The following is a 23,951-nucleotide window of genomic DNA, read 5'->3' as shown; positions in this document are numbered from 1 at the left end:
GAGCCCCACGGAGAGCGGGACATCCCCCCACGCCCCTGGGGTCGCCAGCTCTGGGCCAGATCAGGAGCCGGGGTGAGTCTGGAGGCCCAGAGCGAAGGGAGGGGCTCCGCCAGGTTCTCGGGAATGTTATTTCGTCACCATCGTCCTCTTTACCCGAGTACACGGCCACTATCACAAAAGGCCCAGCCTCACCTCCCCTCCCACCCTGGTCCCCCCTCTTCCCGGTCCACAGGGTCGGGTCCCAGAGGCAGCTGTCTCGGGACCAAGGTTCCCCCGGCTCTCCTTGGCTTCTCTAGGTCCCAGGAGAGACAAAGCCAGCCAAGCCACTGACCTCCAGCCAATGGGCCTCTCTCATAAACATTTACCACCAGACCATGAAACGTTTAAACACCGTATTTCGCTACTAAAAAGGGAGGCAGAAGCCAGCACCTTCTGAGCCAGGATTTTACTGGGTACAGACGGGTATTTTATAGACCAAAGTGATAGAATAAGATAATATGACTGTCTAGCTGTGAGGACAGGAGCTCTGCCCAGGGGAGAGCCCAGGAGGTCAGCCCCTTGTGGGGGGACAGACCCCCTGCATTGTCTCGGGGCCCCTAGAGCATCCTAGCTCAGAGCGGTCTGCAGACGGGACCCTTCAAGTCTCCAGTGTCCAGAGGAAGAGCCTGAGGTCCTACATCTCCCCTGACTTGCCTAGGCCCCAGGACCCTGTGGTGGAGACAGGTTTGAGCCTGTGTGAAGCCCAAACCTGCCCCCCTCTTTGTGAGCCCCACGCCACCTGCATCCAGAAGGGCACATCCTCTTTGCACACGCGAGGAAGGCAGGGAGTGGGGTAGAGACACGGCGACCCCTGAAGGGACACAGCAGGTCTGTGGCCTGGGCATGGGGGAGCTGGGCTGGCCCCTCCCGGCTCTGCAGAAAGGAGAGGAAGCCCTGAGCCTCTGTGGCTTCCACACAAGCAGGAATCTGCCGTGAGTTCTCCCAGCCTCCCCCACCCAGGGGACCCCCAAGGTCTTCCCCAGCCCCTGCCCTGGACGCCCCAACCTCAGGACTGCCCCAGCCTGCTCAGAGGCCACCTGCTGACTCCCCCCGCCCCAGGGCATCGCCCGGCTGCACGCAGCAGGAGGGGCCAGTCTGAGGGGCCGGTCGTCCACCCGTCCCGCCCGTCCGTGTACAGCCAGCACGCCCTGTGCCCACTGTGACCCGGGCCCAGGCTGGGCGCAGGGATGCTCGGGGGCATCTGCAGGCAGTGGGCCCTGCCGTGCCCTAACCACAGACCGGTGAGGGGCCGCGTGACCAGTGGCCACTGTGGACATTCTCAGCCTTCGGTGAAGCAGGAGCCTTTATGCAGGGAGGGCCCGGGGGTGAGAATGACGACCAACGAGGCCGCCTGCTGGCCGTGTGGCCTTCGACAGTGAGCCCTCTGAGCCTGGAGGACGTGGGGGCTCGGAATCACAGGTCTTGGCCCAGAGCCATGGGACCCAGACGTGGGGGCTCCCAGCCGCTCCGAGGGCCACATCAAATCGGCTGACACAAGCCACTGGGGTTGAACCCAGCCTCAGCTCCCAGGGACCCCGATCCCTCCCCTGAGGCCCAGGAGACACCCACCCACTTCTGTACCAGCATTTTCCACTCCAAGCAGCTTCTCAGAGCCGCTCCCGAAGCAGGTGGTCCCCCCCGAGAGGCGCTGTCTGCCCTTCGCTGTGTGTACTTTACGAAACCCGAGAGCCCCCCAGGGTCCCAGCGAGCCCGACCTGGCCATGGTAACGTTCAACGACGAAGAGTCCGACGGCCAGAGTCAGTTAGTAAAAGAAACCCCAGCCTTTGTTTTTGCTTCTGAGAAAAGACGGAGCTGATCCGAATCAGAGCACAGAGACTCCTCATCGAGCCCTTCACTTTCTTCCTTTCCTCCCACAACCCACGGATGTTCCAGAAACTCCAGGAATGCCCATCCCAGAGTGAGACCCGCCGCCCTCCTCTCCTGGGTCCCTCGGCGACCCAACCTGGCCGTTTCCTTCTCTGTGTCCCCGCGAAGACTTTCAGCTCCATGAAGGTGGCAGGGCCCTGCTTCGTCCCCTGCTGCAAACGAAAGGCCCCAGGGGACACTCAGCAATGTTGGAGACCCTTGGATGTCACACTGCTGGGGGCGCCCCTGGTGGACCACACACCACGGAGGAGAGAGCTTGGCCCGGCCGGGGGCTCTGTGCCCCAGAGCAGAGCACCGCATCCCTTGATCCTCCATTTCCAGCAGTGACCGCCACCTGGCCGCCCCCCAGGACGGTCCTGACAAAGGGACCAAGCGCTGGACCTGGGAGCTTGTAGACAGTGAGGCACCGCACCCCAGGAGGGCCGTCCCTCCCGCCCCGTCGGCTCTCCAGGCCCATCACCTTCTCCTCCGGGGAGCGGTACCCCTGGGCGTTTGTGCGGCTGGACTTCCAAGGCCCACATGTGCAGCTAGCAACCGTGTGGGAGCCAGGCAGCCCACAGGCTCCAGCATGTCGCTCGGAGAAGGCAGGAGCCGGCAGATGGCTCGTGGGCAGGCTGGTGGCCCCACCCGTGGGCAGTCAACACGGACGTCTGTGTGCTGCCTCCCCCAGTCCTATCAGGAGACACGTGGGGAGAACCGGTTGGCCGGGAGACAGGCCTCCAGGATCTCAGCCAGGCTGTCTGTCCTCCAGGAAGCCTTCCTGGATCGCCCCTGCTCCCAACAGGCAAGCTCTGTGGTGGTCTGAGCAGCGGCCCTGCCTCATCCCACCCGCTCCACTCCACGGATGCAGTGTGTTTACCCATCGTCACCCCATAACCCTTCGCCTCCATGAGAGCAGAAACTGTCTGGTTTTCCCCTTTGGATCTCTCCCTGCCTGCCTGCTCGCAGCTTTAAACTGACTATGCGACCTGCTCAAGGAGAACATTTTTAGAACGAGGGGATGGATGCATGGACAGAATGCTGGATGGTTGGCTGGATGAGTGGGTATACGCCTGGACAATGAACACACCCCACACACAAGTGGAGGCCTAACCCGAGATGCAGAAAAGCAGGAGGTGTACAGAGGCCGGGCGCCAAGGCCGGAGGCCCTGGGTCAGTGGGCCCAGGGGAGCAGGGTGGTTTGCGGGGTAGAGCCAGGAGCCAGGTGTGGTTAAGTCCCCGGAGCCCAGCAGCCCCGTTATCCTGAGGGTGTTGATCGGGGGATGCCCACAGGGGAGTCTGCAGTCTGCGCGGCTCCCAGCCCCGACCCCGACCTGGGGGTCTCCCCATGGCCCCAGGGCCACACTGCCCACCGAGAGTCTCCAGGAGACAAGAGCGCCTTCAGCCCACAGGTCCCTGCCGAGGACGATCCCACCGACACATTGGGGCCCCCGCTTGCCCCACCTGCACCAAGATTCTGGGACCCAAATACTGAGGGCCTAAAGCTTCACCCAGCTCAGGCTGCCCACAAGCACTCTAGAGGGCTCTGCCCTCACCCACGGCCCGCCCCGGGCTCCCCTTCACCACAGCTGATCAGCTGCCCTTCGCACGCACCGTCCACCCGAGCCCACACAAGGCTGTTTGCTCAGTCTCTGCCTCTCAGCCCCCAGATGGGACACAGGCTCTGAGCGGTGGGGTGACCTACCTTGGCTAAGAGGGCAGAGGCTGGAGCTGACCCCAGGTGTGCCGCGGGCCGCTGGGCAACATCTCCGCCTCCAAGCGCACGGCCATCGGGAGGATCGCCCACCACTTGCAGATGAACCTGGGCCAGCCTGGAACCCAGGAGGCGGGAAGGAGGCTCAAGGACCCTCCAGAGCCAAGAGCGCAGCCCCAGAAGCCAGTGGGCACCGGGGACGCGTGCTGCCCCAACACTGGCACGTCTGAGACGGGTATGGTCGCCCCAGGACACTCCCACCCTGCCCCCAGGGAGGGGGCCCAGCCCAGACAGGTCTCAGCACCTGGCAGGGGAGGCTCAGCTCCCGAGGCGTCCCCCAAGTCCTCCAACTCTGCCTCCCCAAGAGGCAAGAGTGGAAATGACCCCCTCCTGAGGGCAGAGAGCTGCGTTCCGGGGCTGCCCTGCAGCTCCCCAAGGCCTGTCCATCTCTGGACCGCCCTGAGCCCCACAGGGACCATCAGCGTGCTAACAAGACCAGGGCGCTTGTGCGAGAAAGGGCAGGGAGCTGGAGTCAGCCCAGCGCGCCTTTGCTGGCGACCCAGTTACTCTTGTGGGGGTGGGGATTCCATGCCAAGTGGGGACGAATTAAAACACATTCGTCATCTGTTCAGAAGGCGTCCAGCCGGCAGGGAGGCCAGGTGCTGTCTTACTCCGGCTCGCCTGGAGCCACATCAGCTGCAGGAGCCGCGGACTCTGGGGCGCATCTGTGGTGGATGGCGAGGGCTCCCCCAGCCCAAACAGAGCCCTGGCCCCCGCTGCCCAGGAGCCTGGTCCACACTCAGCCCTCGGCCAAGATGACACGCTTTGGGAGGACCCTCCCTGCTCCCTGGAGGTGCCTCCTGATAAGGGGGCAACAGCCGGCGAGGCCTGCAGGGGCTCAGCCCTGGGCAGTGGGCAGCGGTCCGCAGTCAGACGGCATGGGGGCCGCATCCAGCCTCTTCCCAAAAACTCATGCACCTTCAGAGCAAGCCCGTTCCCATCGGCATCCACCGAGGGGGCCCTGCTGGTCCGCCCCCCTCAGGGTGGTAATGACGTCACCCTCGAGGCCACCAGGCGGGACACAGGTGCTGGCAGAGCAGGGGGGCTGGGACCTGAGCCCCGGGAAGCGGCCCTAAGGATGTGACTGTAGAGACCGGCCCCCAGGGCAGCAGAGGCCCGAGGGCCGGGAGGGCCTGATTGCGGGGGTGAGGACCCTCCCCACACCCCTCTCTTGGGGAAGGTGGCAGCCCCTCAGCTGGAGAACACCCTGGCCCAGCAGCCCCCAGGCCGCACCCCGGCGGGCACCAGCTGCACACGGGAGGGCCCTGAGCCTCCCCGGGCCGACCCCAGGCCCGCCCCGAGGGTGAGCCCGCACCCCAGGCCGGCTCCCCGCGTGACTCCGCCCAGCCTCCTCCACCCGATTCCCAGGGGGCCTGCCGCCCCCTCATCCCCAAGCTCACTCCTTCTCACACCCACAGCCCAGCGTCCCCCCGCAAGCCCCCAGCCCCTGCCCCTCCGCTCCCGCAGGGTCCGGTTTCCCTTCCTCCTGGAGAGCTTGGTCTCAGCCCCCGACGCCCAGGTCTGCCCCTCACCTCTCCGCCCCACCCACCCCCCCCCTCCCTTGCAGACCGTGTCCCCCCGGACCGTCCCCCGGTCGCCCCTGCCCCTCCCCATCAGCTGGCCCCCCTGGCCCACCACCCTCCTGCGGCAGAAGCCCCTCTACCCCGTCACCCAGGCCCTGCCATCTGTGTAGATGAGGGCATGCCGGCTCATGGCCGTGTAGACGCTCACAGCTGGGCCTCAGCTCCCTGCCTCCTCTTCCTCCTTGCCCTTCCCCAGGCCGCCCACCACCTGGGGGCTCCCTGCGCCCTTCGGGGACCGTCACAGGCCGGCCATCGTCCCAATTCCGGGTGGAAGGCAGTGGCAGGGACCCCAGCCTCCCCTGCACAGGCCACGGGGATGCAGAGACTCTGGCCTCAGGAGGGCAGACGGAGGTCCCCAAGGGAATGCCGCCCCCGAGTGAGCCCGCCTGGCGGTGAGCTGCCCAGCAGGGGCAGAAGCACCTCACAGGGTGAAAGGTTGGGACCCCACTGCGGGATGACCCAGAGGTCCTCATCCAGGAGCAGGCATTAGGGCCCAGGAGTCCCTGGCCCCATCCACGTACTCCCCTAACCGTTTCACTGAGCGCCGACGTGTGCGGGGACCCCTGCCAGGGCCCGGCTCGGGGCCCAGCTCACGGAGTGCCCACGTCGGGGTGCTCCCTAGTGTGAGTGAGCTGGGGGTCACCCAGAGAAGGGTGTGCGTGGGGCCCCCCGGGCCTGAGGAGGGGTGTGTCCCAGAGGGCTGTGGGCAGGGTAGGGGGCACCAGGCTGGGCAGGCTGCAGGGTCTGGCAGGGGGCAGCAGGGGCCACTCTGGGTAGGCCTGGGCGCAGCAGCTGAGGGGCTCTGAACAGACGACCAACATGGTCAGGCTGGCGAGGTGGGGAAGACCCTGCCTGGGAGGGGGTTGTCCTGGGGTCCAGGGCGGGGTGGGGAGGCCCCTGCCCGGGAGGGGGTTGTCCCGGGGTCCAGGGCGAGGTGGAGGGTGACGGCCTGGGGCAGCGGGAAGGGCAGGAGCAGACGGCCGTGCGGAGGCCGCGTGGGCAGGCCCGGTGATGGGGGGACACAGGGTGAGGGGCAGCGGGGTTCCCAAGCCGGGGCAGGGCTCCAGGAGCAGAGATTTCTAGAGGAGGATTTCTAGGGGATCAGGGACCGTTTGGGGGGCTCTGCAGTTCCGTGGGAGCTGGTGTCGGCCGCCGGCGGGTGCGGGGGTAGGCACGCGGACGTGGCCAGCGGGGCCTCGGGGTGGCCCAGGGAGCAGCGGGGCCTCAGCCACCTCCGCCTCGTTACTGCGGGGTCACCCCGCCCTGCTGAGCACCCAGCGCGAGGGGCGGCTCCTGCCTGCTGCCGGCCTGCTCTCCGGCCATTTGCTGAAGGAAAGAGCGAGCGGAGAGAAGGCGTGGGCAAGTCGTGGGATCCTTTCTCCCACGGAAGCGATGCTGTCACTTCTGGTCGCTTTGCTTCAGCGAAGTCGCCCCCTCGCCTTCAGGCTCTGGAAGCGTTTCGGCTCTTACAAAGGGACGCCTGGATGGGTGTGACGGGCCCTGTCCCCTCCCCACCCCTCGCTCACCTGTCCTCAGACTCTTTTCTCTGTTCAGAGACAGGAAATCGTTCAACTAACGAAGCCGCTTACGCCCGTGTCCACGAGTGGGTCAGACCCAGATGCTCACAAAATGGATTTTCCAGAAAAACAGAAATTGGCAGTCTTCCCTCCAGCTAGCATTGGGAGGGAAGAACTGTGAACGATTTCAGTAATGACCGGAGAGGAAGCTCACCAGCACCCCTGGCTCCCCCCGACCCGAGGCTGAACAGGGACCCGAGTAACCCGGGGAGACGATGCTAACTCTCCACCCAGTGCCTCTGCGCCCAGGAAGTCATCACCGTCATAAAGCGGAGCTCAGAAGAAGCCTGGGGGGGCCAGGCAGGCATCTCCCTGTGTGGTCTCAGGCCAGCCCTTCCTCGGCTCCCAAATCCCCATCCATGGACACCGAGCAGGACTCCGGGGAACCAGGGAAAGAAACACGCAGCAGGGTCACCACGGGTGGGGCGGCGGGCGCGTCCTGTGTGACCCTGCTGTGAATTTTAATGCTAAGCAGGCGCTTGATTTGCGGTGCAGGGGGGCGCTCCTGTCCATTCACTGTGGACTTGGGCTCAGAGCGGAAGAGGCGGACAGTGATGAGACACAGCCATGACGCATCCACGCACCTATCGTACCTACAGATCTGTGGGTGTACTGGTGCGCTCACTGCAGTGTTGAGAATGCAGGGAGCCCCAGTACCCCGAGACCTCACCGGCTCCATCCACCCTCCCTCCCCACCCCAGGGGTGACCTCAAGTCTGAATGGACGTGTGCTCGTTGCCTTTGCGGTTGGTAAACAGCGCTGTCCGTGCAAAGGTATGCGGGAGCCATCCAACATTCAGCCCGACGTCCTGCTCATGAACGACACCAGCCACCGGCACGGCTCACGCCCTGCCCGGGCCGCCCCCCCCGCCGGTGTCCCCGCGCCACCCCTGGCCCGTCTTCTCCCGGGTGCTCAGCAGTGCCTCCTGCCTTTTGCACAAGCCGTGCTCCGGATATGGGACACATAAACGTTCGGCTTTACAACACAAGCCAAATTCTCCCAAAGTGATTGTCCAAATCTTCCCTGGTGCCTCAGACGGTAAAGAATCTGCCTGCAATGCAGGAGACCCAGGCTCGACCCCTCATCGGGAAGATCCCCTGGAGAAGGGAATGGTAACCCACTCCGGGACTCTTGCCTGGGAAATCCCATGGACAGAGGAGCCTGGGGGGCTACAGTCCATGGGGTCGCAGAGTCGGACACGACTGAGCAACTTCACTTTCACTTTCATCCTCCCACCGGTGAGAGGAGGTCCTACAGACCCAAGCCCGTTCGCCATGTGGCAGGCTCTAGACTGAGTGTAAAATGGAGGCACGCGTGGCCCTCACCTGCGCTGTCAGCTGCCCATCTCCCGTGTCTGAGAGCTGCCCGCCCGAGGCTTCTGCCCACTTTGCCCCTGAGGCGTGTGTCCTTTTCTTCCCGGTCGTCAGGACTGTTTGCATTTGCTGGGTCCCCGTCCTTTGTCCATTGTTTGCAGTGAGACTCTCTTCACTCTGTCCGTAGCTTGCTCTGTGTTCTCTTTAATCTGTCTCTTCATAGACAGGATTCGTTTTTTTAAAATGTATTCATTTATTTGGCTGTGCTGGGTCTTAGTAGCAGCACACAGATTTTTGGCCTTTGGGGTAGCGCGTGGGATGTTTCGTTGTGGCGTGTGAACTCTTAGTTGCGGCATTTGGGGCTAGTTCCATGACCGGGGATGGAACCAGGGCCCCCTGCTTTAGGAGCTCAGAGACTTAGCCCCTGGACCACCAGGGAAATCCCCACAGACAGGATTCTCAGCTCTGGTGTCTTCCTACAAGTCCATGCCCCCTCCACCCACCCCCAGCAGGCTGGGAGAGCTTGGGCTCTGAGAGGGAAGGGCAAGAACCCTACAGATGGGGTACGTCCAGCGGGCAGGAAGCTGGGGGACCCTGAGACACCCCAGGGAGACGGGAGGGCTCTGAGCCCAGGGGGGATTGGGCCCAGCTCTGGGCCGGGAGGGGGCAGGGTGACCCCGTGGACTGGCACACCCGGGCCCTGGGGCCTCCGTCCTCTCGGGGAGAAGCAGGCTGTGCCCACAGCTGGAGGGGGCAGCTGGGGACTGCCCGCCCCACGGCCGAGGCCGGTGATCCCACCGCCAGGAGAGGCTGAAGGGCAGGGGAAGGCTCGGCCTCGACGTCTCCCGTCTCCCAAGGAAAAGCCACCGGGAAAGGGCACGATCAGGCTCCCCGGCCCGGGCAGGCAGGGGGACTTCAGAGCCTGGCACACCCCCAGGGACTCACCAAGGTCCAGGCGTTCTGGCTGAACTCTCTGCCCCGCGTCCGGGCCTCGGCCCCTGGAAGGGCCCCCAGTGGGTTTGCAGGCCGACATGCTGGGCTTGCCCAGGGGCTGGTTTTCTGTGCTGACTCGGGGCGCCCGCAGCAGGAATGGACTGGCCAAGGGGTTGCGGCCCACGCCTCCCGTGTGCAGAGGGCCCAGCGTGGCGTTGGTGCTGCCAGGCCGGCGGCCGGGGTCTCCATCGGGCACGCCGTCCCAATGCCGCACGACTCCACCCCAGCTGCGGGCACAAGCCTCCCGTGCCCCCACACTGACAGGGCGAGGCGCCTGCCCAAGGACTGGAACAGAGCCGTGCTTGAAAAGGCAGAGAGAAACAGGTGAGAATTCAGATCAGACATTTGACTTAGCCAAACCTATCAACTGTCAATTCAACAGGTAACCAACATAAAAATCATGAATGAGCTCTTTGCATGTTTCCCTACTAAGCTGTCGGCATCCGGGTGCGTCGGTCACTCTTAATCCGGAGGGCCGCATGGGGCTGGGAGGGGCCGCGTGGGACTTAAGGGCAGAAAGGGCAGTGGGCGGCAGGTGAGAAAAAGGAAACCGCAAGTGCACGTTTCAGAAACGAAAGGCCGACGGTAGGGGCGGGCAGTGAGCAGCTGAGGCCTCCCCGCTCAGCTGCCAGGGAGCCTGGTGGCCCCGGCTTCCCAGGGTGGGCTGAGGGCTGAGGGCTGATTTTCCCAGCGTCTCAGCGCCGGCAGCCTGCCTCGCGCCAACCTGCAGGCACGGCTGCCCCCTGCTGGGCACGCCGCCCCCTGCACCTGTCTCTCCGGTTGGGGAGTCCTGACACCCAGTGGGCCCAACTGGCATTTCTGCACCAGGGGCCTCCCTGCGGCCGGCTGGGCCTCGGAGGACAGTGAGCACTGGCGAAGGAAGTCTAAGGGCACACACTGCCAGCTACAAAGTGATGTGACGCACAGCATGGGGACCGCACTTAATAACACTATAGTGTGCCTGTGAGGGTCGCGCAGAGAATAGATCTTAAAAGTGCTCATCACAAGAAAATTAAAACGTAACTAAGTGTGCTGATGGCTGAGAACCAGACTTACTGCAGTCAATAAGTCCGGTTTTTCCAGCAGTCATGTATGGATGTGAGAGTTGGACTCTAAAGAAAGCTGAGCACTGAAGAATTGATGCTTTTGAACTGTGGTGTCGGAGAAGACTCTAGAGAGTCCCTCGGACTGCAAGGAGATCCAGCCAGTCCATCCTAAAGGACATTAGTCCTGGGTGTTCATTGGACGGACTGATGATGAAGCTGAAACTCCAATCCTTTGGCCACCTGATGTGAAGAGCTGACTCATTGGAAAAGACCCTGATGCTGGGAAAGATTGAAGGCAGGAGGGGAAGGGGACGACAGAGGATGAGATGGCTGGATGGCATCACCGACTCGATGGACGTGAGGTTGAGTAAACTCTGGGAGCTGGCGATGGACAGGGAGGCCTGGCGTGCTGCGGTTCATGGGGTCACAGAGTCGGACACGACTGAGCAACTGAACTGAACTATCATCACTTTACAATATATAGAAACACTGAAGCGCTACAATGTACCGCTGAAACTAATGTTCCACGTCAATTACTGTGTAAAGATGGGCACAATAAAGGAGAGAAATGGCGAGGACCTCACAGAAGCAGAAGAGAGTAAGGAAGAGGTGGTAAGAACACACAGGAGAACTGTGCAAAAAGGCCTTAAGGACCCAGATACCAGGACGGCCACTCACCTGGGGCCTGACGTCCCGGCGCGCGAAGTCAGGGGGGCCTCAGGGAGCACCACCATGGACAAAACTAGAGGAGGTGACTGAATTCCAGCTGAGCTATTTCAAATCCTGAAAGATGATGCTGTGAAAGTGCTGCACTCAATGTGCCAGCAAATTTGGAACACTCAGCAGTGGCCACAGGACTGGGAAAGGTCAGTGTTCATTCCAATCCCAAAGAAAGGCAATCCAAAGAATGTTCAAACTACCACACAATTGTGCTCATTTCACATTCTAGCAAGGTAATACTCAAAATCCTTTAAGCTAGGCTTCAGTAATACATGAACCAAGAACTTCCAGATGTTCAAGCTGGATTTAGAAAAGGCAGAGGAACCAGAGATCAAATTGCGAATGTCCGTTGGGTCACAGAAGAGGCAAGGGAATTCCAAAAAGCATCTACTTCTGCTCCATTGACTGTGCAGGTTAGGGTTAGCCGTTGACTGTGTGGGTCACAGCAAACTGTGGAAAATTCTTCAAGAGATGGCCATACCAGACCACCTTGCCTGTCTCCTGAGAAACCTGTATGCAGGTCAAGAAGCAACCGAACCAGACATGGAACAACTGACTGATTCAAAATTGGGAAGGGAGTAGGTCAAGGGAGATTTTGCTAGAGGTTCTAGACTCTTCCCACAGAAGTGGGCTGGCTGGGGGGAAGGAAGGTCTGGTTCACGGCTTTCCCTCTAAGAGGCACAGCCAGAGGTGGGCTTGGGGAGCTGCCCAGAAACAAAACAGTCCCTTTACGACCATCCCCTGTGCTGACCATCGGCTCCTCTCTCTCTCTCTTAGCTCTTTCCAAGAAGAATTGAAAACACTTTCAAGCAAAAGTTTCTATGCAAAAGTTCACAGCAGCGCTATTCACGGCAGCCAAGATGTGGAAGCAACCTGAATGCCCCTCGAGCGATGCAGAAACAAAACGTGGTCCGTGCACACTGGGCAGTGTCACTCAGCCTTAAAAAAGAATGGTGCTGTCCTGCAAGGACGAACCTCAAAACCTCGATGCCACAGAAGACCACGTATCACCTGATTACTTCCGGCGAAAAGCCTGCAGAAGCAAATCCAGAGAGACAGGAAGTAGAGAAGTGGCTGGGCTGGAGGGGCTGGGGGCGCCTGCTCCAGGGACCCGGGGTTTCCGTTCACAGTGCTGGAAATTCTGTGGACACTGAATGTCGCCTAATCAAGTGCTTTAAGACAGTGCGTTTCGTGTTAATGAATTTCACCTCAATTTGTTTTGAAATGCTTGACTCCCTGCAGGACACTCTGAGCCCATCTATGGAGCCTAGGGTAATTTAGAACATGGGGAGCTCCAGATTTTGGGGGGATAAAACTGTTATGTACCATACATCCATCGTGCCCCCAGACACCAAGGCCAGAAGTTGCCTTCATCAGAGCTTGCACATGAGGCTGTACCCCAGCCTCGAAGACGTTATAGGGACTCTGGATGGCCGCTGTAAAACCTGGCCCCAAAGCCGCAGACCCTCTCCCCGCTAAGAGGTGGGGTCTCTGTCGTCTCCTTCAAGCTGGACGAGGGCTCCTCCAGCAGAGGAAGGAGGTAGGAGGATGTCTGTTCAGAGGCCTGTCAGTGGGCTGCCCAACATCGGCTCCCTGGACCTTCCCGGGCAGGGACTCCCTCTCCGAACCCGGCCACCGCCTGAAGGAGCCCAGGGCGCACGGACCAGCCGCAGGCAGGCGCGACCTCAGAGCCTTCAGGACCACCGAGGTGGCCCAGCCTGAGGCGCCGGCACCTCCCGCCGGGGCCCACACAACCCAACACAGAGGCAAAGCCGCCCCCTGCACCCGGCCCGAAGTCCTGCCCCCATGCCCTCCATGAGCGCCATGAAAGCGTGGCCGTTTTCTCTCACACAATTAAGGCTGGGCTGGTGTGTCTCACAGAAACAGACAACCAGATTATCAAGAGAGATTTGAGGGACGGCTGCCCCGTCGCTTCCAATCTGAATGACCTCAAACTGCCATCTTTTCTATCTAAAAACTCACGCTTTGCAGACATCAGAGCTCTCCATGTAAAGTTTGGTGAACAGCGGTATCTCGGAAAGTCCGAACCCCGCCGCAAAGCTCTACTGCTCAGAACCTTCTGTTGTGAGGAGCAGAAACACAGCCCAGACCAGCTTAGCCCAGGAAGGCAGGTTCTGGTGCAGCAGGTCAGCCTAAGGCCGGTCCGGGGACCATGGAGAGGTCATGGGCGTCCCCATGCCTCTCTTAATGTCGCTGCCTCTGAAGGCCTCTTTCCCTCCTGACCTTCCCCATGAGGCCAGGAAAGGGTAGACGTGGTCACAGAGCCCCAGGTGGACAACGTCCCACGTCAGCAACCCAGATAGAAGACATCCCTTCAGTGTGCGTCACCCACGCAGACTCACACACACACACGTGCACACACAGGCAGGACTCACCTATAATATACATCATTTCTCACTCCTTAGAAGCTGCAAACACGCTCATGTGCACATGCACAGGCGCACAGGGTACACGTGCACACACACATGCTCACGTGTGCACACACCCTGGGTCCTCTGACCTCCCACACTCACGTCAGGGCCGCCTGCCCCAGTCCAGCTCTGCCGTGGCCGCCGAAAGTTTTCCAAGACCAGGCGGATGGCAGAACGCGTGCTTCCTATCTTTTCCATGAGGAGGGCGAACAGACCTTCTTAAAAGCCATCTAACAGAGGGAAATGCTTGCACTGAAATGTAAAATTGCTCCTCCAAAGAGCATTTTTAATTACTTCTTTGAAGCTGGAAAGTGTCTTGGTAGGGTGTGGAACCCCAAAGCTTGTTTCTCACTTCTCGTGGAGTCAGCCTCCTTGGAGGGGCCCTGGAGGGCTGGAGGGGCCCTGGAGGCTGACCTGCCCTCCTGGGCCCGCACGCTGACCCCCAGGCTTCCTCGAGGCACCCTGGCCTACGATCATGCAAGGCCTCCCACCTCGAAGCCTCGGCCAGCCAGCTGAGGACGGAGGTGCAGCTGCAAGCTCCATCTGCCTCTCGCCGGGCCAGCCACCCACTCCTTTATTTATTCTACAAATATTGACCGAGCATCTTCACCAGCTGTGTGCATCCACCAGCTGAGACCCGCCTTCCGGTTGGAACATCTAGACCCGTCGGTTCTCCTGCAGCCCCAGAGCACCCACGACAGAGGCACAGCCGTGAACGGCCGAGGTGCCGGCTGCTCCGGGGCAGCAGTTCAGTGGGCAGCGGGCTCTGGCCTTCCTGAGAGAGGCAGCTTTTACACAAACTCTAAAACCTCCTGTTGTTTGCTCCAAAGTGCAGACTCCCGCTTCCCTTCTCCTGAGAGCTTCATCTGAAGCAGGCCCACGGCTCCGGCAGGGCTGACACGGGCGCGGGATCTCTCCCTGTAGCGGGATCACTTCCTGGTCGGGCGCGGGATCACTTCCTGGCGCAGGATCACTTCCTGGTCGGGTGCGGGATCTCTCCCTGTAGCGGGATCACTTCCTGGTCGGGCGCGGGATCACTTCCTGTCGGCGGACGGTCGAGGGCGCCCGCGGTGTGAGGCAGCTTGCCGCCCTGCCAGCCCTCACAGCGACTGCCGGGGGCGTCCCCAGACCATCACGTGTCCCTGCTGTCCAGCATCACTGACTCAGAGGAAATACTCCTGGATTTGAGTCTTTTTGAGCCTCATTAGAGAAAATAACAGCTTCCTTTACCTGCGGGGACGGTCCTTTGGCCAAGAACACCTTCTCGAGGAAACAGGTCCAGCGAGCAGGACGCTTTCACGAGCAATCCTCTGATGGCAGGTTGGGCAGCCCCCTGCCCTCCACCTCCGCCCCTTCCACACCCCGGCCCACAGCGATCAGACAGTCCACCCAGGGCTCTATTTCTGACTGAGCCTTGTCATTCCTGATACATCTCGACAGCCTCCCCCCACTGAACACGGTTTGAATGAATTTCCTGTGAGGGAACTGTTAACCCGGAGCCTTTCATCTTGAATATAAACAGCCAAGGAGCCTCCCTACCAGAGAGGCAGTCGCTGAAACGCTCCGACCATAATTGCTTCAAAGGAAGCGCTTGGAGCTGGGGCGGGAGCCAGGGGCTCACGGCTTCTTTTGTTCTAATTTTTTGGCTTCACCGCACTGGCACGCAGGCCCTCAGTTCCCAACCGGGGATCTAACCCACGCCCCTCGCACTGAAAGAGTGGAGTCTTAGCCGCGGGAGCCCCAGGGGACCCCAGGGACTCCAGGGGGTCACTTCTGAGGACACAGCCCCAGCCCCAGCTCTGGCCGCTGCCGCTCCCTGCAATGTGGATGTGCTTCTGAGTTCTCATCCCTCAGGGGCTGGAGACCCTCAGTCCCCTCCTCCCTTCCTCATCTGGGGGTGGGGTGGGAACCTTCCTACGTCCAACTCCGTGAGCTGCTGGGAGCATCCAGAACCTTCCAGTACAAGGCTCAGATTCTCCTGCCAGGGCGAGATGACCTCTACACTTATTACTCCGTCAAATATCAGAAAGGAAAAGTCATTATTCCCCTCCAAGGCTTTTATACAAATAAGCAAAATTCTAAGCAGGGAAAAGAGAAAGGGAAGTGCCCGGTTATTTTCTATTTTTTAATAAAATCCAGCGAAAGTCGTCCTCTTTCTACCTTTTGGTTCTACCAGAAGGGTTTGCTTAAATTATTGGAACTTAATCATAAAATGTGTTTTTATCAAGCTAAAGTGCTGCAGAAGATATTCCTAAAGCCAAGATGACTTCAAAAATTTCTTTAAGGAAAAATGAGTGCTGCCTAAAAAATAAGCCAGAACATGGGACTTCCCTGGAGGTCCGGTGGCTAAGATTCTGTGCTCCCAATGCAGGGGGCCCAAGTTCAACCCACGGTCAGGGACATAAGATTCTACATGCTGCAGGGAAGACTAAAAATACCGCATGCCCACAACTATGACCTGGGGCAACCAAATAAATAAAAAAAATAAAAAAACAGAATCTCCCAAAGGAGGCCATTGTGTCACTGTGTTTAAAAAAAATATATATTTACTTGAAAAGCATGAGTTTGAGCGGTTTGCTATGAGGATGGCTGTGTAAACCAGAATTTATGCCTTTGTCTACCTAGATATCACATTAAAACAACAAGATCTTTTTCAAAACTCCATTTTTCAGGAAAAGTAGGAGTGAAGTGTAAAGCACAGACTCTGAAAATGCACATGGGGAGGGCAGCTCCACGGCGGTGGACAGAGCCCCGTGTGCGGGAGCCCAGAAATCGCCAGCAGCACGCAGCCCTTGCAGGTGGAAGAGGCTCGCTTAGAAGGAAAACATCTGCGTGTAACCAGTATGGGCCACAGGAAGAGGAGGAAGTCCATGGGGGTAAAAGTCCCCCCACGCCCAGGCCGCTTCGAAGGAGCCCCAGACGGCGGTGTTTGCGGAAAGAGGCGCCAGGGCAGCAGGGAGCAAGCCCTGGGCTGTGAGGCTGGGGGGCGCCCTGAGCTCTCCAGAGCACCCAAAGAAGGAACAGGGCAGAAATCAACACGTGGATGGCGCCGCAGGAAAGCGCCCAGCAAAGGAAACCGACCACAAACGAGAAGGCAACCTCCAGCCTGGGAAGGAATACGTGTAAACCACACGTCTGAGAAGGGGTTAATATCCAAAACAGATAAGGAACTCATGCACAGCAGCAAAAGACTATCCACATTTTAAAAGGGCAGGGGAGCTGAGCAGATGTTTTTCCAAAGAAGATGTTCAGGTGGCCGAGAGCTCCATGGCAAGGTACTCTGCATCACAGAAACGCAACATGAGTGTCACCTCACCCCCCTCAGGACGGCTGCTGTCAAGACAACAGCGACGGCAAGTGTTGGTGAGGCTGTGGAGAAAAAGGAAGCCGCGTGCACTGCTGGTGGGAATGTAAACTGGAGCAACCACTACGGAAAACTGTATGGGGGGTCCTCAAAAAACTAAACATAGGGCTACCAGCGACTCAGCAGTCCCACTCCTGATTGTCTGTTCAAAGGTAATGAAAACAGGATCTAGAGGAGATCCATGCACTGCCGTGTTCAGTGCAGCATCATCACAGCAGCCAAGACACGCAGACAACCTAAGTGTCCGTCACCAGACGACCAGATAAAGAAGGTGTGCTGCATGCTTGCGACGGAGTATCATTCATCCATGAGAAAGCAACACATCCTGCCGTTTGTGACAAGAAGGATGGACCCTGAGGGCATTGTGCCGAGTGAAATCACACACTCAGACAGAGACAGACATGCAAAGACATCACTTATACATGAAGTCTGGAAAAGCCTAACTAACAAAACAAAATGGGAGAGAACTTTGAAAAACACTCATGCATATCATTAAATATAAATGGATTTAACTCACTATTAAACAGATTTTCAGATTGTACCTCAAAGCAAACCCAATTCTATGCTGCTCACAGAAATACATCTAAAATTACCATCAAGTTTGAAAATAAAAGGTTGCCACTGGCATGTCAGGAAATGGAAAAAAGCAACTGCAATTATGTGTTAGAGGATTGTATGTTAAATACTGTCTACAGAAAATGAGCAATAAAGTTTAATATCTACACTTATAATAATAAAGGTAACACTAACACAAAAGTTCAAACCTTTCTAAGTATCAAGGCTACACCTGATCTCAAATGGAGGAGGAAGGGATGAAGAAAAATGAAAATGGTAAATGTGCAAGTAAATGTAAATGAATGTTAAACGTATAAAACAAAAGGACAGGAAAATACAGAGAGATGTGAGAGACACAGTGGATGGAGACAGAAAGCCTAACACACATTTCACTAGGACCCCAGCAGAGGAGGAAAGACAGAATGAGAAGAAATACTCAAAGAAGTAATGGTTAAGAACTTTGCAAAACTGATGAAAGACATCAGTCTATAGATTCAAGAAACCTTGTGAATCCCAAGGAGAATCAGTCAGTTCAGTTCAGTCGCTCAGTCGTGTCTGACTCTTTGCAACCCCATGGACTGCAGCATGCCAGGCCTCCCTGTCCATTACCATCTCCCGGAGTTTACTCAAACTCATGTCCATTGAGTTGGTGATGCCATCCAACCATCTCATCCTCCGTCATCCCTTTCTCCTCCTGCCTTCAATCTTTCCCAGCATCAGGGTCTTTTCCAAGGAGTCAGTTCTTCACATCAGGTGGCCAAAGTATTGGCGTTTCAGCTTCAACATCAGTCCTTCCAATGATATTCAGGACTGATTTCCTTTAGGATGGACTGGCTGGATCTCCTTGCAGTCCAAGGGACTTTCAAGAGTCTTCTCCAACACCACAGTTCAAAAGCATCAATTCTTCGGTGCTCAGCTTTCTTTATAATACAACTCTCACATCCATACGTGACTACTGGAAAAACCATAGCTTTGACTCTACAGACTTTTGTTGGCAAGTAATGATTCTGCTTTTTAATATGCTCTCTAGGTTGGTCATAGCTTTTCCTCCAAGTAGCAAGCGTCTTTTAGTTTCATGGCTGCAGTCACCATCTGCAGTGATTTTGGAGCCCAAAAAAATGAAGTCTGTCACTATTTCCACTGTTTCCCCATCTATTTGCCATGAAGTGATAGGACCAGATGCCATGATCTTAGTTTTCTGAATGTTGAGTTTTAAGCCAACTTTTTCATTCTCCTCTTTCACTTCTATCAAGAGGCTCTTTAGTTCTTCTTCACTTTCTGCCATAAGGGTGGTGTCATCTGCATATCTGAGGTTATTGATATTTCTCCCGGCAATCTTGATTCCAGCGTGTGCTTCCTCCAGCCCAGCATTTTTCATGATGTACTCTGCATATAAGTTAAATAAGCAGGGTGACAATATACAGCTGTGACGTACTCCTTTCCCTATTTGGAACCAAAATCAGATTGATTATATTCTTTGCAGCCAAAGATGGAGAAGTTCTATACAGTGATCAAAAACAAGACTGGGAGCTGACTGTGGCTCAGATCATCAACTCCTTATTGCCAAATTCAGACTTAAATTGAAGAAAGTAGGGAAAACCAAGGAGAATAAATCTACAACTAGACATTCACAGTATAAACCTCTTTAAAAATCCACAACAAAGAGAAAATCATAAGAAGCCACAGAAATAAAGAAGGCTGTTGGATTTTCTCACAAAAAAAACAATGAAATGATACCTTTGAAGTGCTAAAAGTAACAATAGTAACAGTCTACAAGAATTTTCGGATAGATGAGTTGGGGTATTAGGAAACCATATACTCTTTACAAGAAATACACCTAAAACAAATATACTTAAAAGTTGAAAGTAAAGAGTAGGTAAACATAGCATAAAATACTAATCGAAGCAAAGCTTGGGTGGCTGTATTAATATCAGAAAAATAAACTTTAAAGCAAAAAAGCATTACTAGACATAAAAAGAAACACTTCATATTGATAAAGTAACCAATATATAGGAATAATAATAATTCTAAATTTTTATGTACTTAATAAAGTGGCCTCAAATACATAAAGCAAATGCTTTCAAATAAACGAAGAAAAGTAGACAATTACACATCATGGGAGATTCTGATACACTCTCTCTGGGTAATGAAATAGAACAGTCACCTGAAAGTCAGTATGGATATATAGAATATTTGATCAACATGACCAACAAAACTGAGAGTTGGTTGCTTCTTACAACTCCACACATTCTTCCCAAATGCACTGAGTCTTTATAAAAATTAACCGTATACTGAGCCAGAAAGGAATTCTTAAAAATGTGAAAGGGCTAACATCGTAAAGGGTACAGACTCTGACTCTAGAGAATGGAGCAGATTGTATTTTCAAAAAAGAAGAAGCTACAACAGTATTTCTGTCTCAAGATCATCCAGAACCTTGGCACCCCTCCCATCTGGGAAGAGATGGAGTCCAGTTCCCCTCGCTTGGAACCTGGCAGGTCTTCGCCTTTGAGGACCAGAATCTAGTGGGACTGGTGCTGAGAGACACCCAGGGCTGGGTTGCAAAGCTGACGCTGCCCAGCTGGCTCTTTCTCAGAACCATCTTGCCCTTAGAACCCAGCCTCAGTGTCGTGAGGAAGCTGAGGACACACAGCGAGGTCCTGTGACGGTTCTGAAGGTCCAGCTAAGGCCCTTACTGATGCATTAATTACTAGCTGTGTAAGTGGATGAGACTTCAGACAATTCTGGGGTTTCCGTGGTGGCTCAGTTGTAAAGAATCCACCGCCAATGCAGGAGATGTAGGTTTGATCCCTCGGTCGGGAAGATCCCCCAGAGAACATGCGTGCTGAGTCACGTCAGTCGTGTCCAGCTCTTTACCACCCCATGGACTGTAGCCCTCTCGGCTCCCCTGTCTACGGGACTTCCCAGGCAAGAATACTGGAATGGCTGACCCCTTTCTTCTCAGGGGATCTTCCCAACCCAAGAATCGAGCCCACGTCTTTTATGTCTCTTGCCCCGGCAGGCGAGTTCTTCACCACTAGTGCCCCTGGAGAAGGAAATGGCAACTCACTCCAGTATTCTTGCCTGGGACATCCCATAGGGATTGGACAGAGGAGCCTGGTGGGCTACGGCCCATTGGGGTCACAAAGATAAGGACACAACTCAGTGACGGAGCAGACACACACGCACATCAGACAATTCCCACCCCACCTTAGAAAAATCCCCACAGAGCCTGACCTGAACTTCAAATCACGAGCAAAATAAACACCACCATTGTTGTCATTTTAAATCTCTATGTTTTGGGGTGGTTTCTCACAAAGCAATATGTAACTGAGACAACTTAAGCTAGAAATCAATAACCAGAAAAATTAGGAAAATTCCATGCTTGGAAATTGCCATTAAATTATTATGAGAATATTTTAAAATAATAATCAAATTGCAAATTAATATATCATAACTTGTGCATCTTATGGCTTAGAAACAGAAAGCCTTAAAAGGTATGCCGAATTAATAAGAAATGCTAAAAATTAATAGCTAAGCATCCATCTAAAAAAAAACTAGAGAAAGAATAGTAAAGTAAATCCAAAGAAAATGGAAGGAATAATACAGATACAAACTATTTGCCAAATGAGCAGTGTCCTTCAAAGTGATCACCTTTGTAAGTTGTAAGTTTGCTTGAATAATGCTGATTCGGTCCAGATGCTTTTAAGTTCTCTTCCAGAAATAACTGCAGAAACAGTTTATAAGTTGCACTTTGTTGATAACCCAACATGGAAATGATCCGCTCAGTCCCTCCACGCCCTTCACTGGACTTGGCTTTGAGACACTACTAGCTATTTCCAAAATTTGAATCCAAAATCTCAAAAACATAAGGATATATGACCGCTGAACTTGGCAAAATGTATCCAAGGCACAGAGGCCAATTCCAAGAGTTTCAAAAATTAGTCACAGCTGTGTCACTGTAATAAGTGAATGATGCTCCGCATATGAAAAAAAAAAGTGTACAGTTCAATGACTTTCAGTGAAGTCACCGCCTGGGCAAACGTCACGTTCAGTGACTTTTAATGAACTCGCCGCATGGGTGGCCATCACCACAGCTGACTTTAGGACGTGTTCCTCAGCACAGCACCCCCTGCCCCTCAGCTGTCACCCTCCCCCCGCCCCCGAGCTCCCCACCGCGGCCCCTGGCAGCCACCGGTCTACCTGGGTCACTAGATTTCCCCATAGGTGACTGGCTGCTTGGCTATTTTTATTTGCTTTCTGAATGAGTGCCGTCACTCTGCCAGGCTCCCCTGGGTCTCCCGGGTAGAGGTGGAAGACATGCCGTCTGAGCCTGGACGCCCCTTACACGTGGCCCTGCTCACACCAGGAGGTTTACCTTCCAGATTCTCGTTGACAGGGGGGAGCCACATCTGCCACGTGTGTCCTCCAGGCAGTCCCAGCTGTTGGTCATCAGCCCACCCTCGGAAGTCACCTTGGGGCAGGGTGTCAGTAAGGAAGTGGCTGGTTTGAGCTACTCCAGCCCGGCCCCAGAGGACAGTCACCTGACCAGATAAAGGCCACCTGGCCACGTCATGGCTGCTGCCTGGGGTAGCCGGGGCGTCTGAGGTTGAGGTCAGACTGGGAGGAATCAGCAGAGAAGGCCTCTCCGCTGGTAACCCAAACTCCCAGCATCAGAGTGTTCGGACCCAGCACAGAAGAGCATTCCCCGTAAGGGACTCTGGCTCTTTAGACGTCAGATCTCCTTGACTTTTTCTCCTCTACTTTGACAGATTTACAGGAAACCCCATTATTTCCTGTATGCTTGCAACCCCATGGACTGCAGCCCACCAGGCTTCTCTGTCCATGGGATTCTCCAGGCAAGAACCCCGGAGTAGGCTGCCATTCCCTCCTCCAGGGGATCTTCCTGACCCAGGGATCGAATCCAGGTCTCCTGCACTGCAGGCAGATTCTTTATCATCTGAGCCACCAGGGCAGGAGGAGAAGGGGGTGACAGAGGATGAGATGGTTGGATGGCACCATGGACTCAATGGATATGAGTTTGCACAAACTTCGAGAGAGAGTGAAGGACAGGGAACCTGCAGTCCTGCAGTCCGTGGCGTCGCAGAGAGCCAGACACGACTGAGAGACTGAACGACAAAGGAACAAACAAGAGGCAAAGAGGGAGTGTGGATCCGGAAGGCGTGTGACAAGAGCCGCAGAGGGGACACGTCTGGTTTCAGCTCAGCCCCCAGCATGTAGAGCGCTGGGAGGCCGTCACCCCATCCTCAAGACGAGGAAAACTGCACACACAAAGCCGCGACTCCGCTTCCACCCGCTGGAGAACTGAGATTCGGGTCACACAGCCACCCCAAAACCTGCAGAGACAGGAATTCAGAACTCCGAAGCCCAGACACCTGGACGAGAAGGGGCCGCAGCCAAACGGGGGAGGGTGCCGGGATGGGGCGTGGGGAGCTGTGGTCATAGGCGCATGGGGTCCTGAGTGAGGAGCTCCTGGGGGCCACAGCCGGGGGGGCACATTTTCAAGGGCTCTCGCTCTAGCACCCCACCAGGTTGCCCTGGGGAAGAGCTGATGAGACCCCTGGAGTCCCAAGCCAGGGTGGGGCGGAGGGACATGCCAGAGCCTGCTCCCAAGCTGCCCTCTTCTCACGGCCGATCGGGGAAGACGGATCGCCCGGCCAGGTTCTCTGCACGCTGGAGTGCTGCCGGCCACCTCCTCCCTGCGCTCGGTCAGCCCACCCCCATCCAGCGAGTGGACCCCCGCGAGGTGGCAGCCTCCTTCCCCTCAGCCACCCTTGGGCACAGAAGGTCTGAACATCCCCTCTTAGGGACCAGTGGCTGCCATTCCCATTAATTCCCTGGGAGCTGCAAAAGAATGATATTTTAATTCTCCAACCCTCTTTCATTTGTTAATTGGAATGTTTTAATTAAAAAAAAAAGACTCCCTCATATACTGTTGGCTCCCCAGGGGCACAGCTCACTCGGGAAAGGCAGGAAAAATGCTGGATTTCTCCTCTGTGAAAGCCTCCACATACGGAGCTGACTCCTGTTCTGAAAGGTGACTATTTGGGCTATTTAGAAATCTTAGAGTGAACTCATGGACTTTGACTTATTTCCAAGTTCTACTGAGTTGTGTGTGTGTGGTTTTTTTTTTTTTTTTGAGTGCCCAGCAGAAGGGCACCTGCAGCCGTTCTGCCAGTGAAGGAAGACGGCAGGTCCACATCCCTCGCGGCAGAGGACCAAGCGGGCAGCTCCCGGGTCTGGAAAGGGAGGCAGGCGGGCACCAGCTCCTTCGAGGGTACACAGAGCCCAGAACCAGAGCAGATTTTCCCTTTAAAATTGACCCCGCCCCCAGGTCAAGGTCTCAGGTTCAAAGGTCAATGTCGTTCTGTCCACTTGAGGTCTCCAATTAAGTCTTGACACCAGTAGTGGGAAAAAACCAGATGGCACTGTCAAGGTTGAGGCTGCAACACATTTACTAAAATTTTAGCGTATTTACCAAGATGGATGAGTCTGGGTCTTAGATGAAGCCTCTCTGCCTCTGGCCTGTCCTTAAAGCCTGGGGTCTCCGGCCCCCTGGGCCGGGCAGCCCCAGAAGCAGCCCCGACTTGTCTTCAGGACCTTCAGCCAAGAGCCGGGGTCTGCGCTAGGACTGTTCTCCGGAAGTGACCTCCGGCACGAGCCACTCGAT

Source organism: Cervus elaphus, chromosome 11, assembly GCF_910594005.1.
Source record: "Cervus elaphus chromosome 11, mCerEla1.1, whole genome shotgun sequence".
NCBI classification, from domain to species: Eukaryota; Metazoa; Chordata; class Mammalia; order Artiodactyla; family Cervidae; genus Cervus; species Cervus elaphus.
This window is presented reverse-complemented; position numbering follows the sequence as displayed.